The following is a 21,119-nucleotide window of genomic DNA, read 5'->3' on the forward strand; positions in this document are numbered from 1 at the left end:
AAACTACCCTCCCTTTAGTTTTCATAAAAGAATCCAGGAGGGATATGGGACGATAACAGGAGGGATTCTCCCGGTCCCCTTTCTTAAATATGGGGATAATTATTGATTCTGCCCAAGTATCTATAAAGCCCAGTTCACAGCTAGCATCAAGTACACGCTTAAGAAGTGGAGACCATAGATCGGTCTGATGTTTAAAAAGATCTATGGGGATGCCATCAGCGCCCGGGCCTTATTGCCCTTACTCTGATCAATGGCGTTTTGGATTTCGGTTAGTGTCACCTCTAGGGCAATTGGCAGAAAACCAGCCTCCCAAGGTCCCTTTGGAACATAAAAAACATGGCAATCACAGCAAGTACATTGTGCAGCTATGTGTTGCAGTTGTCTGCCAGGTAGACACAGCTTGTTCACAAGTAGGCAGCCTCAAGATTATCAATACGTCAGCCTCCTATCACCCAACATTAGCATCACATATTACAGTTTATCCAAACTGCTATGGTGTGGGACCCTTTCTCTGATGTACTTGTGTGTCCCGCTCAGACAGTTAACCCTAAGCTGGGCATGCCAGGGTGAGAAGGAAAGAACAGAAAAATGAAAAACTGTAAGAAAAATAAAAACTGTGTGCAACCCATACATTTGTATCATGGTAAACCAGCCTCAGTCCAGGCACCAAGGTGGGGAGGGCCTCCAGGCAAGGGCCCAGGCACAAACCATCATTTTCTTTTTTAAACCGTTTTTTATTGCAGGAAAAAGGTGCAGTTCACATATGTACAATGTTTCTTCCCCACGGGTGCCGCCTCGCACCCCCTCCTTCAGTGTCAAAGTATATACAGCCATTAAGCCCACAACCCGGGGGTCAGGCGGCGTCAGTCAGTGGGTCGACCTGCTTGCCATCTTGCACATATGACTGCTGTTGTATTCGGAGTAGTCGAATCTGCTTTTAACATTTTCATCCCGCACCCCTATAATCACCCCTCCTCCCCCCAGCCCCCCTCCCTTCTACCCAACTAACCCCCTCCCCCCCCCCGAGTGCTCGACCCTGCGCCTAAGCTCTGCCATAAAGTACCTGTGTGTGTGAAATCAGGAGTGGCGATGTTGTGTTGGGAATGTGCAACTGGTTAGTGATGGGGTACTACTTCACTCGACTCAGAGAGGCTGTCCTCTGCTTCTAGCGTGCTGTCCCTGAGAGCCTGCACTAGCATCTCCCATTCCATGGCCGCTTCCAGTGCCCTGTCGTCTGATCTGCGGCGGACCAATTGGTACCTGAGCGTACTTTCGCTCGCTGCCCACTTAAGCATTTCATTGGTCCACCTTCGTACCGTTGGGCATCGTTTCGACTTCCAGTTCCTCGTCAGTTCTCTTTTAGCTAAAATCAGACCCATATCCACAAACTTGCTCGAGATCCTGTTTTTGGGTGTATGCGGGAACCAGTGTAGCAAGCCCACAGCCTTGGAGGTTTGTAGTTCCCTTTCGGTAACTGTATTCAAGGTCTCAATAACCTCCCTCCAGTAGTCCCGCAAGTGTGTGCAATCCCAGAGCATATGGGCCAGGTCTGCCCCCACTGTGTTGCATCTGGGGCACGCCGCATTTGCCACTCCAAAGTACTTTTCAATCCTCCTGGGTGTGAGATAGGCCCTATGCAGTATATAGAAGTGAATCAGCTGAAAACGGGCATTTCTTGTACTCTTTCTCGCCCGCCGCACTATCTGTGCCCATGTGGTATCCGGGATCTCAGTCCCCAGTTCCAGCTCCCAAGCCTCTTTCAGCGTGGTTAGGGGTTGCAACGTTTCGCGTGACATTCGCGAATAGTGGCATGTCACTGCTTTATATGTACCGGCCGCCATCATTGTGTATTGACAAGCCATTGTTGTGGGGGCTCTTGAGTCCCCTACCCCCAGTGTGCTTGCATTGCGCGTGTTACAGCTGCATGCATTAAAAAGCCCCCCCTCGGGAGGTCGAAGCGGTCCTGCAGCATTTGGTAGGGGATCAGTTCCCCGTTCTCATATAGGTCCCCCAGTATCTGCAGTCCCGCCTCTTCCCATCCCTGTAGCCTCGACCAGTCGCCCCCATGCGGGAGTGCCGTTATCATACCGAGGGGTATCGCATACATACGTTGCCCCCCAGCCCGTTTCTGCGCCCGATTCGGGAAAAAGCACCCCAAATAGCCGTACGGAGTCTTTTTCCCATCCGAATCGTACCCTGCAACGTCCCCGTACGTACGACATAGTACGATTCTCACCCAATGCAGCTCCCCGTACGAATTGTACCAGGAACCATACGACTCGAATTCCTGTACGAATCGCCGCCGGAACACCCAGAAAGCGAAGTTTGTACGGTTCAAAGAAGGTTTTCTTGACCCAGCAAGTACGATTCGACCCGCCGACCCTCCATACGACTCTTTTCCTACGGGAGCTGAAAACTGTCGGAAAAGCAGAGTACGCCTCGAAACAGGTAAGGAACGGACTCCCCGTGTATGGTGTGTACACCCCATGATCGCAGGGGTACGTTGCGTACCCCTGCGATCATGGGGTGTACGCACCGTACCCCATGATCGCAGGGTGTTCGGTGTGTACCCCATGATCGCAAGGTGTACGGAGTGTACACCCTGCGATTATGGGGTACAGTGCGAACACCCCATGATCGAAGGGGTACGCACTGTACCCCTGAGATCATGGGTTGTACGCACCGTATGGTGTGTATGTAAATGTGTGACCCTTCATACGAATCACACTTATCTGACGTATACCGTACGAATGGCGTCTCCATTTCACGTTCTGGATCGTACTCGTCGGGTCGTACAGCATGTGTATGAATCGAACGGTCCACTGTGAGGGTACGAGTCGTACGGAATCTCAGGTGCAATTCGTATGGGTCACGACGATTCGGACGGAAACTGTCGATACGAATCGTACTACGCGATTCGGACGGACGTATACGATTCGTACGGAGAGGGCTCAGGATACGATTTGGATGGACGCTTATTTTCCCGAATCGGAATCGACCCCTTAATAAGCATTTCTGAATATCCAGCACACATTTTTTAACATTATTTTTCTCACTAAAATATAAAAATTATATAACTTACAATACCAACTCCAGACAGGTGAAAGTCAGAGAATGTGCTGGACACTGACCCAATATAATTTACTATTCCCACTCCACTCAGGTGAAAGTCATAGAGGGTGCTGGACACTGACCCAATATAATTTACTTTCCCACTCCAGTCAGGTGAAAGTCAGGGAAGGTGCTGGACACTGACCCAATATAATTTACTATTCCCACTCCACTCATGTGAAAGTCAGGGAAAGTGCTGGACACTGACCCAATATAATTTACTATTCCCACTCCAGTCAGGTGAAACTCAGGGAAGGTGCTGGAAACTAACCCAATATAATTGACTATTCCCACTCCAGTCAGGTGAAACTCAGGGTAGTTGCTGGACACTGACCCAATGTAATTTACTATTCCCACTCCAGTCAGGTGAAACTCAGGGAAGGTGCTGGACACTAACCCAATATAATTTACTATACCCACTCCAGTCAGGTGAAAGTCAGGGAAAGTGCTGGGCAGTGACGCAATATAATTTACTATTCCCACTCCAGACAGGTGAAACTCAGGGAAGGTGCTGGAAACTAACCCAATATAATTGACTATTCCCACTCCAGTCAGGTGAAACTCAGGGTAGTTGCTGGACACTGACCCAATGTAATTTACTATTCCCACTCCAGTCAGGTGAAACTCAGGGAAGGTGCTGGACACTAACCCAATATAATTTACTATTCCCACTCCAGTCAGGTGAAAGTCATGGAAGTTGCTGGACACTGACCCAATATAATTTACTATTCCAACTTCAGTCAAATGAAAATCATGGAAGGTGCTAGGCACTAACCCAATATAATTTACTTTTCCCACTCCAGTCAGGTGAAAGTCAGGGAAAGTGCTGGACACTGACCCAATATAATTTACTATTCTCACTCCAGTCAGGTGAAAGTCAGGGAAAATGCTGGACACTGATCCAAAATAATTTACTATTCCCACTCCAGTCAGGTGAAACTCAGGGAAGGTGCTGGACACTAACCCAATATAATTTACTATTCCCACCCCAGCCAGGTGAAAGTCAGGGAAGTTGCTGGACACTGACACAATATAATTTACTATTCCCACTCCAGTCATGTGAAAATCAGGGAAGGTGATGGACACTGACCCAATATAATTTACTATTCCCACTCCAGTCAAATGAAAATCAGGGAAGGTGCTGGACACTAACCCAATATAATTTACTATTCCCACTCCAGTCAGATAAAAGTCAGGGAAAGTGGTAGACACAGACCCATTATAATTTACTTTTCCCACTCCAGTCAGGTGAAAGTCAGGGAAAATGCTCGACACTGATCCAATATAATTTACTATTCCCACTCCAGTCAGGTGAAAGTCAGGGAAAGTGCTGGACACTGACCCAATATAATTTACTATTCCCACTCCAGTCAGGTGAAAGTCAGGGAAAGTGCTGGACACTGACCCAATATAATTTACTATTCCCACTCCAGTCAGGGAAAGTGCTGGACATTGACCCAATATAATTTACTATTCCCACTCCAGTCAGGTGAAAGTCAGGGAAAGTGCTGGACACTGACCCAATATAATTTACTATTCCCACTCCATTAAGGCGAAACTCAGGGAAGGTGCTGGACACTAAGCCAATATAATTTACTATTCCCACTCCAGTCAGGTGAAACTCAGGGAAGTTGCTAGACACTGACCCAATATAATTTACTATTCCCACTCCAGTCAGGTGAAACTCAGGGAAGGTGCTGGACACTAACCAAATATACTTTACTATTCCCACTCCAGTCATGTGAAAATCAGGGAAGGTGCTGGACACTGACCCAATATAATGTACTATTCCAACTCCAGTCAAATGAAAATCAGGGAAGGTGCTGGAAACTAACCCAATATAATTTACTATTTCCCCTCCAGTCAGGTGAAAGTCAGGGAAAATGCTGGACACTGATCCAATATAATTTACTATTCCCACTCCTGTCAGGTGAAAGTCAGGGAAAGTGCTGGACACTGACCCAATATAATATACTATTCCCACTCCTGTCAAATGAAAGTCAGGGAAGGTGCTGGACACTGACTAACTAATAAACAATAATAGAAATTATAAAATATAGTTTATAATTTTAAAAATGTTGCAATAATTGTATACATTTTTTTAAAAATTCACCACAAAAAATAAAAAAAATTCTAAATAATCAAAAGTATAATTATAAAAAAAATACATTTTAAATTTAATTTAACATTTATTTTTTCATTAAAATTAATTTTCTAAAATTCAATTTATTAATTTTTATCAATATTTATATAAAAATGAGAAAAAAAGATATTTGAAAAAGACATCACACTCATATACCCTATTTATTCAACATCCCATACCAAAAATATATAAAATATTTATTTCTAAATTTGTAATTATTTTTAAAAATTAAATATTACTCAATATTGTAAAACACTCCCCACCATTATCCCCTGTTAACTCAACATCCCATTCCTGATTGTTTAATAAAATTAATAAATTTTAATAATTTAATTTATAAAAATCTAATTTCTAAATTTAAAAAAACTTATATCTTTTATAAAATATTAGTCATTATTTAAAAAACTCCCCACCCTTATGCCCTACTAACCCAACATCCCGTTCCTAAACATTAATAGAATTTCTAAATTTAGAATTTAATATTAAAAAATATAATTTAGAAATGTAAAAAATTATATATATATTTTAGAAAATATTACTAATTGTTTTAAAACACTCCCCACCCTTATCCCCTATTAACCCAACATCCGTTCCTAAAAGTTTTATACAAATTCGAAATTTAAAATGTAATTTTGAAAAATATAATTTTGAAATTAAAAAAATATATATATATATATTTTATAAAATAATACTAATTATTTTAAGACACTCCCCACCCTTATCCCCTAACCCAACATCCTGTTCCTAAAAGTTTTATACAAATTCTAAATTAAAAATGTAATTAAAAAATATATAATTTCGAAATTTTAAAAATATATATATATTTTATAAAATAATACTAAATATTTTAAAACACTCCCCACCCTTATCCCCTATTAACCCGACATCCCGTTCCTAAAACAAAATGTTAAAATACACAAATAACTAAATGAATAAATACAAATAAAATAATTACAAATTAACCAAAATAATTACACATTTAACAAATAAATGTTAAAAAGCATATATATTTATTTTTGATATTTTAAACATTCTATATCATTTTATTGATATTTTGCACATCAAGGGGTCGATTCCGATCCTGGAAAAAAAACGTCCGTGCGATTCGCATCCGGAGCCCTCTCCGTATGAATCGTACCCGTCTGTCCGAGTCCCGTAGTACGATCCGTATTTCGTGAATCCATCCGAATCGTCGCGATCCGTACGTATTGCAAGGCTGAAACCGTGAACCGTACGACTCGTACACATTCCGTACGACCCGACGAGTACAATCCGGAACGGGGTATGAGGACGTGATTCGTACGGTCCACGTCAGGTAAGGGCGATTCGTACGGAAAAGCTCACAATCACATACACACCGTACGTTCCGTACGCCCCATGATCGCGGGGTACGGTGCATACCCATGCGATTATGAGGTGTACGCATCGTACCACTGCGATCGCACGGTGTACACACCGTACACCCTGCGAACATGGGGTACGCTCCGTACAACACAAGATCGTGGGGTACGGTGTGTACCCCTCATGATCGCAGGGGTACGCACCGTACCCCTGCAATCATGGGGGGTATGCACCGTACCCGCGGGGGGTGTTCCGTACCTGTTTTGAGGTGAACTCTGCTTTTACGGCTGTTTTCGGCTGTCGTAGGAAAAGGGTCGTACGGTGCGTACCCGACACGAATCGTACTTGCTGGGTCGGAAAAACCAGCTGCAAACCTTACGGATGTCGCGTACAGCGGGTTCCGAGGGAGAATCATATGGGGATTTCATTCGTACGGTCTCTGTACGATTCGTACAGAGTACAACTCCTGGTACAAATCTTACTTCGTCGTACATACGGGGGACGTTGCAGGGTACAATTCGTACGGGAAAAACGCTCCGAACGGCTATTCGGAGCGGTTTTTCCCGAATCGGAATCTACCCCTCTATATATTACACTTCGATATTTAACACAACACTATAAAAACAATATTACAGTACAACGATATTATTGACTCGATATTTTTAACAACAATATTTATTACTTAAAACACAAAACGATATTTATTACTTCGATATTCTGACATTCGATATTACTGTAATCTCGATATTTTTACTTCGATATTGCACACATTCGATATTTTGCATTCGATATTATGTCCACTTACCCTTTGGAGATCTGAAGACCTACTAAAGATCTTCTCACATTCACTGCAATTGTGTGGTTTTTCCCTTGTGTGTTTGATAATGTCTTTGGAGAGGTGATAATAGACTAAAGCTATGAACACATTCACTGCACTTGAATGTTTGTTCCCCTTTGTGTGTTCGCTGATGATTCCTTAATGTTGAAGACTGACTAGAACTACTTCCACATTCACTACAATAATCTGACTTATCCCCAGTGTGTGTTTGCTGATGTCTTTGGAGGTGTGATAACTGACTAAACCTCTTCACACATTCAGTGCAATGGTACAGTTTTTCCCAAGTGTGTGTTCGCTGATGTCTTTGACGACGTGATAAACAACTAAAGCTCTTCACACATTCACTACGAGGGTATGGTTTTTCCCCAGTGTGTTGTTGCTGATGTCTTCGAAGGTGTGATAACCGACTAAAGCTCTTCATACATTCACTGCAATGGTATGGTTGTTCCTCAGTGTGTGTTTTCTGATGACTTTGGAGATGTGATAACTGGCTAAAGCTCTTCACACATTCATTACAATGATATGGTTTACCCCAGTATGTGTTTGATGTCTTTGGAGGTCTGATAATTGACTAAATCTTTTCCATATTCGCTGCATCTCAATGGCTTTTCCCCTGCATGTATTCGCTAATGCTCTTTTAGGAGTGCTAATTGACTATAGCTTTACACACATTCAGTGCAAACAAACAGTTTTAGTCCTGTGTGCGTCTGCTGATGGTGGTTTAGTAGTGATGACAAACTAAAACTCTTGCTGCATGTGTATGATTCTTTTTTCTTGATTAGTGGCTCTGGTTTGAGGATGTATTTATCCACTTCCCATGACTGTGTTTCCTGAAGGGTAAACGTGATTGATAAAGCACTTGTGTTATTCTCATATTACCTGTATGCGTTGGTATTTAGGACATTTGATTGCCAAAAATAAACTGCAGCAGTCATAAAATTCTTTGTGAGTGTGCCTTGAGATTGGATAACAGCATTTGACCTATGCGGATAAAGATTCTTCCTCCTCCTGGTGAATACAAATTGGGACTGTACTATATATTTTAGACAGCAGAACTTCTCTTTCCTTTATCCTTTTTCGTTTGTCTCCACTCTGTTGTGTTTTTCTCTAGTTGCCGTGGTATAGTCAGGAAGAGTTTACAATACATCTAGAGCGCTGAATGGGAATCAGAGCACTGCGGTAATCATATCATATTGATCCCATGATCAAAGCTGGTATTGGACACTTGCTTACACAGGAAGTGGTTTATCAATGGTGTTACCTTAATTTTCTAGAGGCCATTTCTTAGCCTTGTGGCATGAAGGTGCAGAGCTCAGACTCTTGCATTCACTGAATTCCCCTGGACTGTTTCTTCGACGATTTCTCAGTTTATGTTCAGGTTCCTGTCTCTGACTGCACTGATGTTTTCCAGAATACTGTTGCACAATACTTCGGACAGTTGTTATGCAGATTCAAAGTATTATCTTCATTTATTTTTATAATCATTTTGTGAATTCAAGGCATGTTTCCTATTAAATGTAAAAAGATTCATAATTACTAAATGCAAATGAAATGTAAGGCGAATACACAAATTTTATCTGGCTTTAAAAGACATCTCTTATTTGCTATCGTTGAAATTTATCAAAGGACATTTCACCATATACAGATATTTACCTAAAAGTTCTGTCGAATAAGTCACATTGTATTTACTTCAGAAAAGGAGGTGATTTACCACTGTTCACAGAGTAACTTAGTGAAGAATGGGTGCTCACAGAACACCCACATACTACAGGTAGAGCTTTAGGAAGATGCACATGGTCAAAAGAAAAGATTGAAGAAAAAAGGCTGAGCAGGATGTGCTACTGATACTTACATTTTAGGAAGTGAATGACAAAAGTAACTCTTCAGGAAGAATATAAGGTGTGCTTTTTTGCTCACTTTGGGTCAGCTCAAGTGCAAACTTGTGTCTTTACCTTGCTTTTTGTTAAATAACCTTTACCACTCTCCCAGCCCCCCTGGGGTTGGTTCAAGCATTTCTGGTTTCTTATAACCTGACAAACTGAAGCGTTAGTGTGTATTGAGGTGGATTTCGTTTTGCCATAACATTTGCCAATCTCTCTAAAACTAGTAGATCTTGCAGGGCCTCAATATGGCTTGCACATATTATAAAGAAGAGAGATTATTTAGTTCTCCCTAAAGTAGATAAACTTCAGACTTTGTTGCATTTCAAGCTGCAGTTCCTTCCAGGCAGGGCTTTTTTATAAAGCAGAATGAGGGGCTCATCGTAATGTCCCGTTTTTACATTATGCGCACAGATAAGGCAAACAAACATTGATTCTTAATTTGATTAAATTAACAATTTTATGCCCAGAACCCTAACTTCGCCAGCCAAGTACTCACCTGGAAACCGGTAACTCACTTACCTGCCAATGGATAACATTGACTTGTTTGACTCGAAAAATCTTCTAATTGTGAAGTTTTGGAAACTAAAAATATTCATAAAAAAATCACCCGAATTCCGAAGTACTCACCTGTGATAAGGGGAGAATCCAGTACTGTACCTTGCAGCCCAGTACTGAATCGCAAAAGTAACCCTTACCAGGTTTCCTAGTAATCTGTATTTTCTCCATAGGAATCCATTGTCTGCTTTTCTATGAAATTTCTTCTAAGTGTCTACTTTTGAAAACTTGAAATATTCTTTAAAAATCATACGAAATACTGAAACGCAATTACTTACTTGTTTTAAGTTGAGACCCCAGTGCTGGACCTAGGAGCCCAGTACTGGATTACAAAAGTAACAAGATCATACTTTACCTGCAGCCTGAATTTTCTCCCATTGGATAACATTGCCAGATTTTCATTGAAAAATTTCTAAGTGTGCACTTTTAAAACCGCTTTATATTCCTGAAAAATCACTACTATAACTAAAGCGATTTTACTAAATTGGTTTCAGCTTAGACCCCAGGACTGAATTTAAGATACAGTCCTGGAACTACCAAAGTAATCTACAAAGTAATTAACTGTACTTATATAATGAAAACCCATTGAGCTCAATGCTATAGTGCGTTTAGAATTGTGTTGCCTACTGCAACCCCTGTATCTATTATGTTCACAAACTTTATTGCCTCTTTTTCAAGTAATTACATGAGAGTACTCATATCGAGAAAAGTATATTTTGATACCTGTTGGTTCTAAAAATAAAACAACAATATGTGTTGATATAAAAACAATTGGCCTGGAGTTCAGTCCTTGAGTGTGTGAAACCTTTTGCTGACTGAGTGTGTACAACAAATGCTTTACCCTGTCCTCTGGTACTGCCTTACTGCTCGACCAAGCTACCACTTTTGAGAGTAAGATCAGCACTGACTTTAACCTCTGTTATACCTCTGGGGTTTGTGGACTCTATACACACTTATTCTGGTCCAGTATATATAGAGCCACTTTCTCACAAGTTCCAATTGAGCACAATTTTAAAGCCCCCTCAGTCCTCCCTAGGACCTCAGAGGAGGCAATTAGAGTCTTACTGGGTGTCAGGCAGAGTCCAGTCCAGGCCTAGTTGCCACTGATCAACTGGGCAGTTCCAGAACGGTTTCTTGTAGCTGTACAGGTAAGCTTTATAACCCTTGCAGTCCACATCTTTGTCCTTGGTAGAAGAGAGCAGGCTCAGTCCTCTAGGGATCTACTCGGGCAGGAAAAAGGTAACTTTCTAAAAGTAAATTTTCCTTAATAGTTATTAAAGAAGTGATTTGACCATTCAATTGCGTGTGAATGTCTCGTACAAAGAGTTCTTGCATTGTTTTGCTATCTGCTCCCAAACAGCAATTAGCATCATTAGATGTAATAATGTAACCCAGTGTTTTACTATGGAGCAACCAGCTGTACTACAGTGAAAAGAGGTTTTGGACCGTTTTCACTGCACTGACAAATGGAACAGTAAACCTTCACCTGTCCTACCTTTAAATATGGTTTACAGTGCCCTTTTTGCAATAAGGCCTACGTGGAGGGGTCTTATTAATTTTTATAAAGAAAGATTTGGTCGGTCAAAAGGAGTTATTTTGACAAGACAAATTTCCAGTTTAAAACTATGTGGCCAGATTACAATGATAAAAGACACACAATTGATGGACGGAATGCAGAAGTAATCAAAACATTCACCCCCAGTCAAGAGATCTGGTTGAAATCCATCATTCGTTTGCTCACCATGCCACACCAGACCACAATGGTAAACCTGGAGACCTGCTTAATAGTGCAACTGTAGTGGATGGCAAAATGTGTGCTCCAGTCCAATGATAGCATTCAATTTACAGGCTGGGGTATACTTTGTACCATTTACTAGGGACCTATAGGAAATTAAACAAACCAATCAGCTGTATACCAACTTTAGTGTAGAAAGGAGGAGTACAATCACTTTACTACTGGCTGGCAGGGGTGAAGGGCACAGAGTTCTGTAGCCTGCAAAAATAAGGTTCAGCTAAAAAAAGTAGACCTCCCGCCAGCTAAAAGCTATGGGAGACCAATCAATAACCTGCAAAGACAATAGAATGCAGAAACTTTTCTTATGTCTGTATCATGTAGGGGCATGCCTGGAGCAGGCCTTCTGTCTCTGTGACAGCACAGGCAACACATCCAGTTCAAAAGTGGTATCACCAGGGTCAGTCTTGAAGCATCAACATGAGTTTCGATGTGAAATCCAAATGCTTTGCTTTGAAGAATTGTTCGCACAACTATAGTTTTGAATAGGGTTCTCCATTTCTAGAATTTCGATTGTGTATAATTGATGCCGTATTTTATAGGGCTTAACATAGATCTTATTACGGAGATTGTTCAAAAATTTGAAGAATTACTTTAAAGATCATAACCCTTCCCGGTGATCCCGTAATGTTTCGTAGTCGCCAAATTCAAGCATATATTACCTTCGGACCATTTGAAGATGGCCGCCAATCTTCTCGCTACTCTTATGGGGCAAGAAATTATAATGTAGGCATTAATATGAGGCAGTGTGTTAAATTTTAAAACAGGAATGGCCGCCACCATTTTATCATCACAATCACGGAGACATCTGTGAGGTTAAACTATAAATTAGATACAAACACGAGGCAGGCATTAATATGAGGCAGTGTGTTAAATTTTAAACAGGAATTCTGTATTTAGCGACATTGTGACTATGATTTTGACGCTTCAGGTTTTCGGGACGCAAGTGTTTCGCACTAGTGGGTAGACATAGTGCTTAACCCAGCCAAAGATGGCCGCCACCATTTTATTGTCACAATCACGGAGACATCTGAGATGTTAACACCTTGGCTGCTAATGGTTTTCCCCTCCTGTGCTAACATTCTTTGAATACCATTATACATGACGAACTCAGCTCGTCATAAGCACAGCTAAACCGTGCCTCATGACGAGCTTAGCTCGTCATGAGCAGCGAAGGGGTTAAACTATAATTTAGATACAAACACGCAGCATTTTAATCACATTGTTAATAATAATGCTTACATTTTGGCCATTATTGGAATTATAAGAGAGATGCACTTGAATCTTTTGTAATTCTCAGTATTTTTTGCCATTTTAAGATGGCAGACATATTCCTCTTGAAATACATGAGTTCTGCGTGAAATTGTTATCAGGTGCGACCGCGGGCGGGCTATTTAAATGCCGGTTCCAGTACAGATTACTTGCACACGGAATCCAGCTGAGACGTTCCTAGCCTAGGACCGAAATGGTGTTACCTGACAAGTAAGTTCTTGGGGTATGGACTGGAATTATTCTAAGGCTCGGTTACATGTTAGGGGCTATAATGGTAGCACTTTTGTTTGACTTATAATTTAGCACAACACCGCTCTGTTTTCAATATTTAGAAGAAAAAAACATTTGGGCCTTTTCGATATTTTACTATTAAAAGCAATAGGCCTAATACACTTTGACTCCTTGGACGCGGCCGCGATTCTGCACTTGTGCGGCCGTTTTTAAGAGTGGGCGGGTTCATGCCGGCCCCCAGCCGTCATCAGCACACGAGCACTGTGATGCATGACGGCTAGGGGCCGTCATCAGCATGAAAGGGGTTAAAGAGCATTATGGTGTATTGGTCGTTCCAATATGGCGGCGAATACTTACTGTGAGTTGCCTAAACTCTCGCCCTGTTTCTCCATCTGATTAGGATTGCGAACATGGGTAGTCTCAATAATACGCAGAATCAGATAAGGCAACGAGAATTCTCTTGAGTCACATATATCAATGACTACGTAGTATCATCTGATTAGGAATGTGAATAAGGGCAGCCAGTTGCGTATGATATCTGTTTACCTGTCTGGTTTATATACACATTCTTGTTGATATCAGTCTCATCTCAATTGATATCATGTTCATCCTAATAGATGTTGCAGAATAATGATTACTCTTTATTAAGCTCACCTAACAGAGGCTGTAGAATGATGGGTTATGGTGTTCTTATTATTATTATTATAGATCTGGATAGGTATAAACACCATACTTGTACTGCTGATGGATGATACTTTAGAGCTCACCACTTCAGAGCACTGGATTTAATCATCACATCATTCCTATTGAGGTATGTGTGCTTACATGAACATTTATGTCAATTATTATAATCCTTAGCGGTGGCTACAACATTTTGATACATTTTTGCTTCTGATGTCTGCCATTCAGGGAGTTATTGGAACCGTTTAAAACGTTGTATTTTCTATGACCACTTATTGTATGAAATAAATGCTAAGTAGAGACTGAAAAAGGATATAACAAGAATAATTTGGGTAAGCTTATACACATAGCCAATCCCAGGCATAAGGTTCTCTTAGATCATTAATATTTCACAGTAAATCCTTCATCATATAATGTTAATAGGAGTCTCCCAGGATACCTTTTAATGTTACATATTAAATTAGTAATGTCACCTTTAAAATTGTGTTTTTCATTCGCTTGACAAGACATATGAATCAGAAATGTAGTGAATACAGAATGACTCAATCTGACCAAAGACCCTCTCCTCTCCCGGTTTGTTTAAAACCAGAAAATTTAACTTTGACTCTCTTTTTGAATCAGCAGGTCTTTGTTTCCTGTGGCTTATCTATCTGTCCACCTTCGGAGATCAATTAAAAAATATTTATGCATAAATACTCAAATAAGCAGATATTCTTTGTGTGTTTAACAGAGTTTACTGTTTTTATAGGTCTTCTGTAAAATTGTGTAGATTTGTATATATTATCAATTTTTGTATATTTTGTATATAGTGTATATAGGACAGATTTTGTATACAATTTATAAAAATCATGTCTATATATATTTGTAGCCCTGAAAAAGTACGTAAGGAGGAAACGCGTTGGCTACTCTGTGTCAGAATTTTTAAAGAAAGAAAAGAACATTGAATAAAGAAGTTACACAACGACCTGCTGATCTATCTCTGAAAATGTGTTTGTTATAAATGTATGCATTACTGGGTGGAGGGCTGCATCATTGTGTTTAAATAAAAGTGGTAAGAGAAGGCAACGTGAGGCCAATGATTATGCCACCTACTCTGTTGGCCATATTATCTCCGGGCATTCCGGTTGGTACAGTTTAGTATGCGGAGATGGAAATGGAAACAGCTGTATACTGGAGGGCTATTTTCCTCTGGGTCTCTTTTTGGGGTCTACGGCCAGGGTCCCCAGGATAAGACCTAGAGAGACCAGGAGTATAACCCATCAAGATATTGGGCATAATGAGGATGTAGTAAAAGAAGTGACAGAGTCCACTGTAGAGATAGGTTCCTTTAGTCCCTTCTTTTACTACAAAGGACACACAAAATACAAAAAATTACAAAACCATGAACACACAAAGATTCCTATAGAATGAAGGTGTTATAACTTACTTGTCTTTTCCCTACTGCTCAGCCAGAGTGAGTGCTGGTGTACTTGATGATGTTTGGAATGTTGGATGTGTGTGATGTCACGGGATGCTTGGGGTCTGGAGATGTGTGGGGTGGCAGTTGGTGGATGCAGGCTGAGCAGCAGGAAGGCTGCTCCTGGTGGGGCTTTTGTCATCTATACTTGAAACCTAACTTGGAACTAAGCTTGATTAGAACCAGTGTGTTATATATACCTGGCTCAAGGACTTCTTTAAGTACAACATTTTTGGCGATGTTTGGAGAACCTACAGCATACAGAAAACAGCATATGTACAAAAGAACCTACAGCGGGCAGATAAGAGAAAGAATTAAGGAACCTACAAAAAAGAAGAGACTGTGGCCCCAATTAGGATGGCGGGCGGGCTCCTCGTGCAAAACGGGACCGCCCACCATAGGAGCGGCGGTCCCGCACTGGGTATTAGGATGCGCCCGCCACACTGGCGGGCGCATCCTGTATTTTTACCATTGCGGCGGGCGGTGCAGAAAGCGCCGCCTGCCGCAATGGTAAAAATGGACGTTGTGCATTTCAAAGCACAACATGACAGGCACCGTGCGGTGCCTGCCATGTTGCACTTTGAAATGCAGGTGGGTACCATAGGTACCCCATCCCCCAAACTCCCAGGGGGCCCGCAACGGGCCCCCGCAGGGAGTCTCCTCATGCCTTTCCCACGGAAAAGCATATCAGGAAGCCCATCATAATATGGCTGGCGGTGTCTCAGACACCGCCACCATATTAAACATTTTCCACCCCGGCCGCAAGGCGACCGGGGCGGAAAAGCGGCGGACTGTGTTTACGCCCGCCCCGCCATAGTAATATGGTGGGGGGAAATGGGTGGCAGGCGGACATTAATGTCGGGCGGATCACCACCGCCACCATGGCGGTGGCTATCCGCCCGACATCGTAATGGGCCCCTGTGTATTTAAAGAACCAACTGAATAATATTGAAACTACAGAAACTAAGCAAAAGAAAAGAAAGCGCCCTGGTTAGCCCCACCAGTGTCCTTTGCCGTTTGGACAGCCTGCAGGCCCAGGGTGTTTGAGTTCTTGCTGCTAAATTTGGACAGTTTTGGCCTGCGTTTTCAAGATTTTCCTCTTTGCTTGGGGTGTGCTGAGAACTTATTGCTTTTTTGCCTCCGTGCCTTATGACAGGGAGCTCTCTGTTCCTGACCCTGTGTGTGAAATCTAATCTGGAGGTAGCAGATTTATGGCGTCAGCTGTGCTCTGTCCCTGACGGGGAGAGAGCTTAGGTGTGCTGAACGGATTGCTTGCTCTCACGTTGTTTGTCGTGTCCTTGTGAACAAACAGCTGCTGTGAAGCCTTTTATTGACTTCTGTGGAAATCGGATCTGGAGAGCGCTACACACAGCCCGGGTCATTTGCTGCATGCAGCCCAAGTCATTTGTTCACTCACTTTAGAATGTTGCAGTTTGTGGGAGGCGGCGCACAGTTGATGTGTGAGGATATGCGGTCAGCCAGTGCTGGGTATTAATTTTTTCAATTTGGGTTTTCAACCTGAATAATTTTATTTTCACTGTGCAAGGGTTCACAGTTCAACTGTCATGTTTTTAAAAGAGCGCACACGGAACTTACCTAAGGTCTCTGCCTCGTGGAAGTGTTGTGCGGCCTTTCTGACGACATGGATGCTTGGCTGTTTTTTTTCGCCGCACACTCAAAAATTTGCTAGCATTCACGACAAGAATTTTCAATTCTATTAAGGACACGGAGGCGAGGATTATGCTTCTCAATCTTTACTGGATTAAACACAGCAGCCAATGAAAATGGATATTTTCACAAAAAACAGTAAAACAAACTTCATTTCCCATGAGTACACATGAGTATAGGCACGCCCCCATAGTTCATAAGAACCCCCTGCGTGCTCCCATCATCCTCTTTCTTTGAGGCGAAACAAGTCCAACAAATCTTGAACAATCACAACTCCTCCAACGTGGAAGAACAGCTTCAGGTTAACATTCTGACATCCGACGTCGATCAATCCGACTTCTTATCAGATCCTGCAATAAAGGAAATAACACCACCGTAAACACTGAATAATTGGGTGGGCAAGCTTATTACATACTGTACATTAAGCCGGGTGGGATAATCCTCGCCTCCGTGTTCTTAATAGAATTGAAAATTCTTGTCGCGAATGCTAGCAAATTTTTGATTCTATTACAGGACCGGAGGCTTCAGATTATGCTGGTTTAACGCTGAGTAAACACCACTGAAGTAATATCTCCCATCGGCTTATAATAAAACGTTTTAAACGTTGACTCAGAAGAACAATTTGCACAACGCATGATATCTTGGATACTTGATCCCAAACCATATGACTTCGACGCCATAGCGCCTCTCACTGAATGAGCACCAAAGATCTGTGTATCAACACCTGCTTCTTTCATTATGAAGCGAAGCCATCTGGCAATAGTGGCGGCCACCACAGGTTTAAAGAGCTTTTGAATAGCAATCAACAATTGAGTACAACCCTGCGTCCGCAAGGCCTTCGTACATTCCTTGTGCGTCTTCAAACATTGGACCACACATAATTTTCCATTTTCAGGGAAGGAATTGTAAGAAATATGTCGAGACAATGTTTTAGTACGACCTGTAATATGGAAAGAAACCCCTTCCGGGGTAAACACTCTACCTGTTACGTCGAGTGCTCTCACATCCGAAGACCTTCTGCAAGACGATAAGCAAAGCAACATGGCCGATTTCGCCGACAATTGCTTCCTAGACAGGAGAGTATTAACCGGCCATCTGTTGAATAACGAGATCACTAAAGAAACGTCCCACAACCCGGTATACTTGGGTTTTGGAGGGATAGCCACCCTGATTCCTTTCAACAACTTGCAAACTACCGGGTGCATGCCTACCGGTTTCCTGTCTACCTGAGCATGCCCCGCCGAGATAGCTGAACGAAAATTATTGACCGAACGGTACACTGTAATCCCTCAGGTGTCTGGAATTCCAGTCCGCCACCTGGTTGGACTGTCCTGGAATGTACTCTGCTATTACCGAGATCTGATTTTGGAGGCAATAGTGCCAAAAGTCCTTGGCTATTTGGACTAGAAGCGACGACCTCGTGCCGCCCAACTTGTTGATATACCTCACTGCGGACACATTGTCCAAACGGAGGAGGATGCGAGCTCTTGCGTTGACCATCTGCCGCCTGTGGAAACATCTCCACAGCGCGCGGCCTAGTCCCACCTGCTGGCGTCTGACTCGATTACTACATCTGGTTGTGATCCGAAGATCGCCCTGCCGTTCCAGGCGTCCACGTGGCCTAGCCACCACTGAAGCTCGGTTCGGACCTCCTCCGATAGGGGAACAGAGTCTGTGTACGAGAGTCCCCTCTGAAGATGCTTGATCTTCAGGCGCTGGAGGGCCCTGTAATGCAGGGGCCCCGGGAATATCGCCTGAATTGACGATGCCAATATCCCCACTACCCTGGCCAGCGTCCTGAGCGTGACCATTTGCTTGTCCAACAACTTCATTATCTCCTTTTTCAAATCCCTTAATTTCGCTTGGGGTAGACACAATTGCGCTGTCTGGGAGTTGATCGTGAACCCTAGGAATTCTAGTACCTGTGTCGGGACCATCACTGACTTTTTCAGATTTATCACAAATCCTAAGCCTTGAAGCAGCGAAGTAGTCATGATTAGCTGCTGCTGCAGAAAAGACTGGTCCTGCGCCATGATCAGGATATCGTCTAGATAAATGATCAGTCGCACTCCTCTTTCTCTGAGGTAGGCTACCATTGGTTTCATCACTTTGGTGAAGCACCAGGGAACCGAGGAGAGACCGAAAGGAAGAGCCAAGTACTCGTAACATTGGCCGTCCCAGAGAAACTGCAGGAACCTGCGGTGTGGAGGAAAAATCGGTATAGAAAGATATGCATCCTTGAGGTCCAGACGGACTAACCAATCCCCTTCCTGCAGCAAATCTGCTAACAAATAAATACCTTCCATTTTGAAATGGTTGTAAGTCAGGTACTGGTTGAACTCTTTGAGGTTGAGCACTAACCTGTTGCCACCCCCTTTCTTTTGGACAATAAAGACATTGCTGGAGAAACCGCGAGGGCCTCTCGGACATTGAGCAATGGCGCCCTTCTTCAGCAAGTCTGCCACCTCTTCGTCTATGAAACTGTGATCTAGTTGGGAAAAATGGAGAGGTGGCGGGGGGAAACGCTTGCGCCGGGTGAGAATAGAACTCCAGCTGAAACCCCTGGATGGTCTGCAGCACCCAAGCGTCCTGAGTTACGGCTTGCCACTGTGGCAGACAATGCTGCGTCCGCCCCCCCAATGGAAGTAGAGAGACATCTGCTACACTCACCGGTATTCTGGAAGCTCGCTCTGTTGTTTCCCGATTGGAAACGTCCTTTGTTGAATCTTCTAGACGGATAGAAGCTGCCACCGCGGGTGGAGTCCCACTCTCCACGCCCGCGACCAAAATCTCCTCGCTGGGAGCCTTGCTGGAAGCCTCGGCCTGACGAGCGACCCCCGCCTCGCCCGGCCCTGTTGAAAACCCCCTGAGTGAGGGCACGTTTGATTCCACTCTGCGCCTTATCCAAGGCAGTGAATGTCCCCACATACTTAGTGGCATCCCTAACGAATCGGTCTCCGAAAAGAAAACCCCCAGCCAGAGGGCCTGGTTCAGCCTCAGCAAGTTCTGTCAAGTTACTGTCCATCCTGAGCAACAAAGACTTGCGCCTCTCCGAAGAAATTGCGCAATTTGCATTGCCTATCAGGCAAATAGCGCGCTGAGCCCAGCCCGCCAAGATGTCCGGATCCACAGGAGTTGCCCCTTCCTTGGCCACCAGGGCCATCTCCAGGATTTTTGCCAGGGGCCCCACAACGTCAAGCATTTTATCTTGGCAGCCCCGCCGAGCCCGGTCTAACTCCCGTTTGGGGTCCTTCGAAAACTTCCTCAAAAAGGTTAACATGCTGGCATCTATCTCCGGAGTGTCAGCCACACTGTCCGGGATATCTGGACGCGGAATCTCCGACCGCAATCGGTTACGGACCTCCCTATTGAAGCTCTTCCTGAGGTTCTCGTGAAGGTACTCAGAGACCGCCGGCCGCGGGACCCAGTCCGAAGACCGAGGGTGTACTATGTCCGAAGGGTCAAAGTTAAAGGTTTTGACAACCTTGTCCTCCGCTGTCTTGGGGGTAACCTTAGCTTTCTTGGGAGGGGGAGGCTGCTCCTCCGAGGTGTCAGTATCCGTATTGGTATCCGTATTTGTGGTGGTGGTATCAGTGTCCACTGGAATCGGCTGCTTACTCTTTGCTTTTTCATCTGTATAGGGATGGTCTAATGGCCCTCTTGCTGGCAGGGAAGCCATGGACTGCGCATGCGGCCATTGCTTCTGCTAGGCCGAACCTGTGGCGGAAGAAGAAGAGGCTACCTGCTTTCGCTTTTTCTTCTTATCATATCCGTGGCGTTTCGCAAAACCCTCAAGCTGTTTCCGTATGGGGCGTAGGGCCACCGCAAGTGCCTGTTGCACTGTCTGAGGGACCTTAGTCTCCATGGCTCGATTCACTGAAGCTTGGACCGAGGCATCCAATGCTTCTACAATATTGTCCTCCAAGACAGCTTCCAGCTGTCCCTCAACAATCTCCTCCTCATCTGCATATTCCTCATCCGGGTACTGTACCCAATCTTCCATGGTGAAGGTATACACCTCAAGGTACAAGGGAGAACACCCTAGAAAATCTCACACCTGGGGGGGGTCAGCCCAAAGCACACTGGTAAAATTAAAAGTCTGGCAACGTTTCCCAAACCCCCTCAGCAAAGCTGTAATCAATTAGGTC

This window comes from Lissotriton vulgaris, chromosome 5, assembly GCF_964263255.1.
Source record: "Lissotriton vulgaris chromosome 5, aLisVul1.2, whole genome shotgun sequence".
Lineage (NCBI taxonomy): Eukaryota > Metazoa > Chordata > Amphibia > Caudata > Salamandridae > Lissotriton > Lissotriton vulgaris.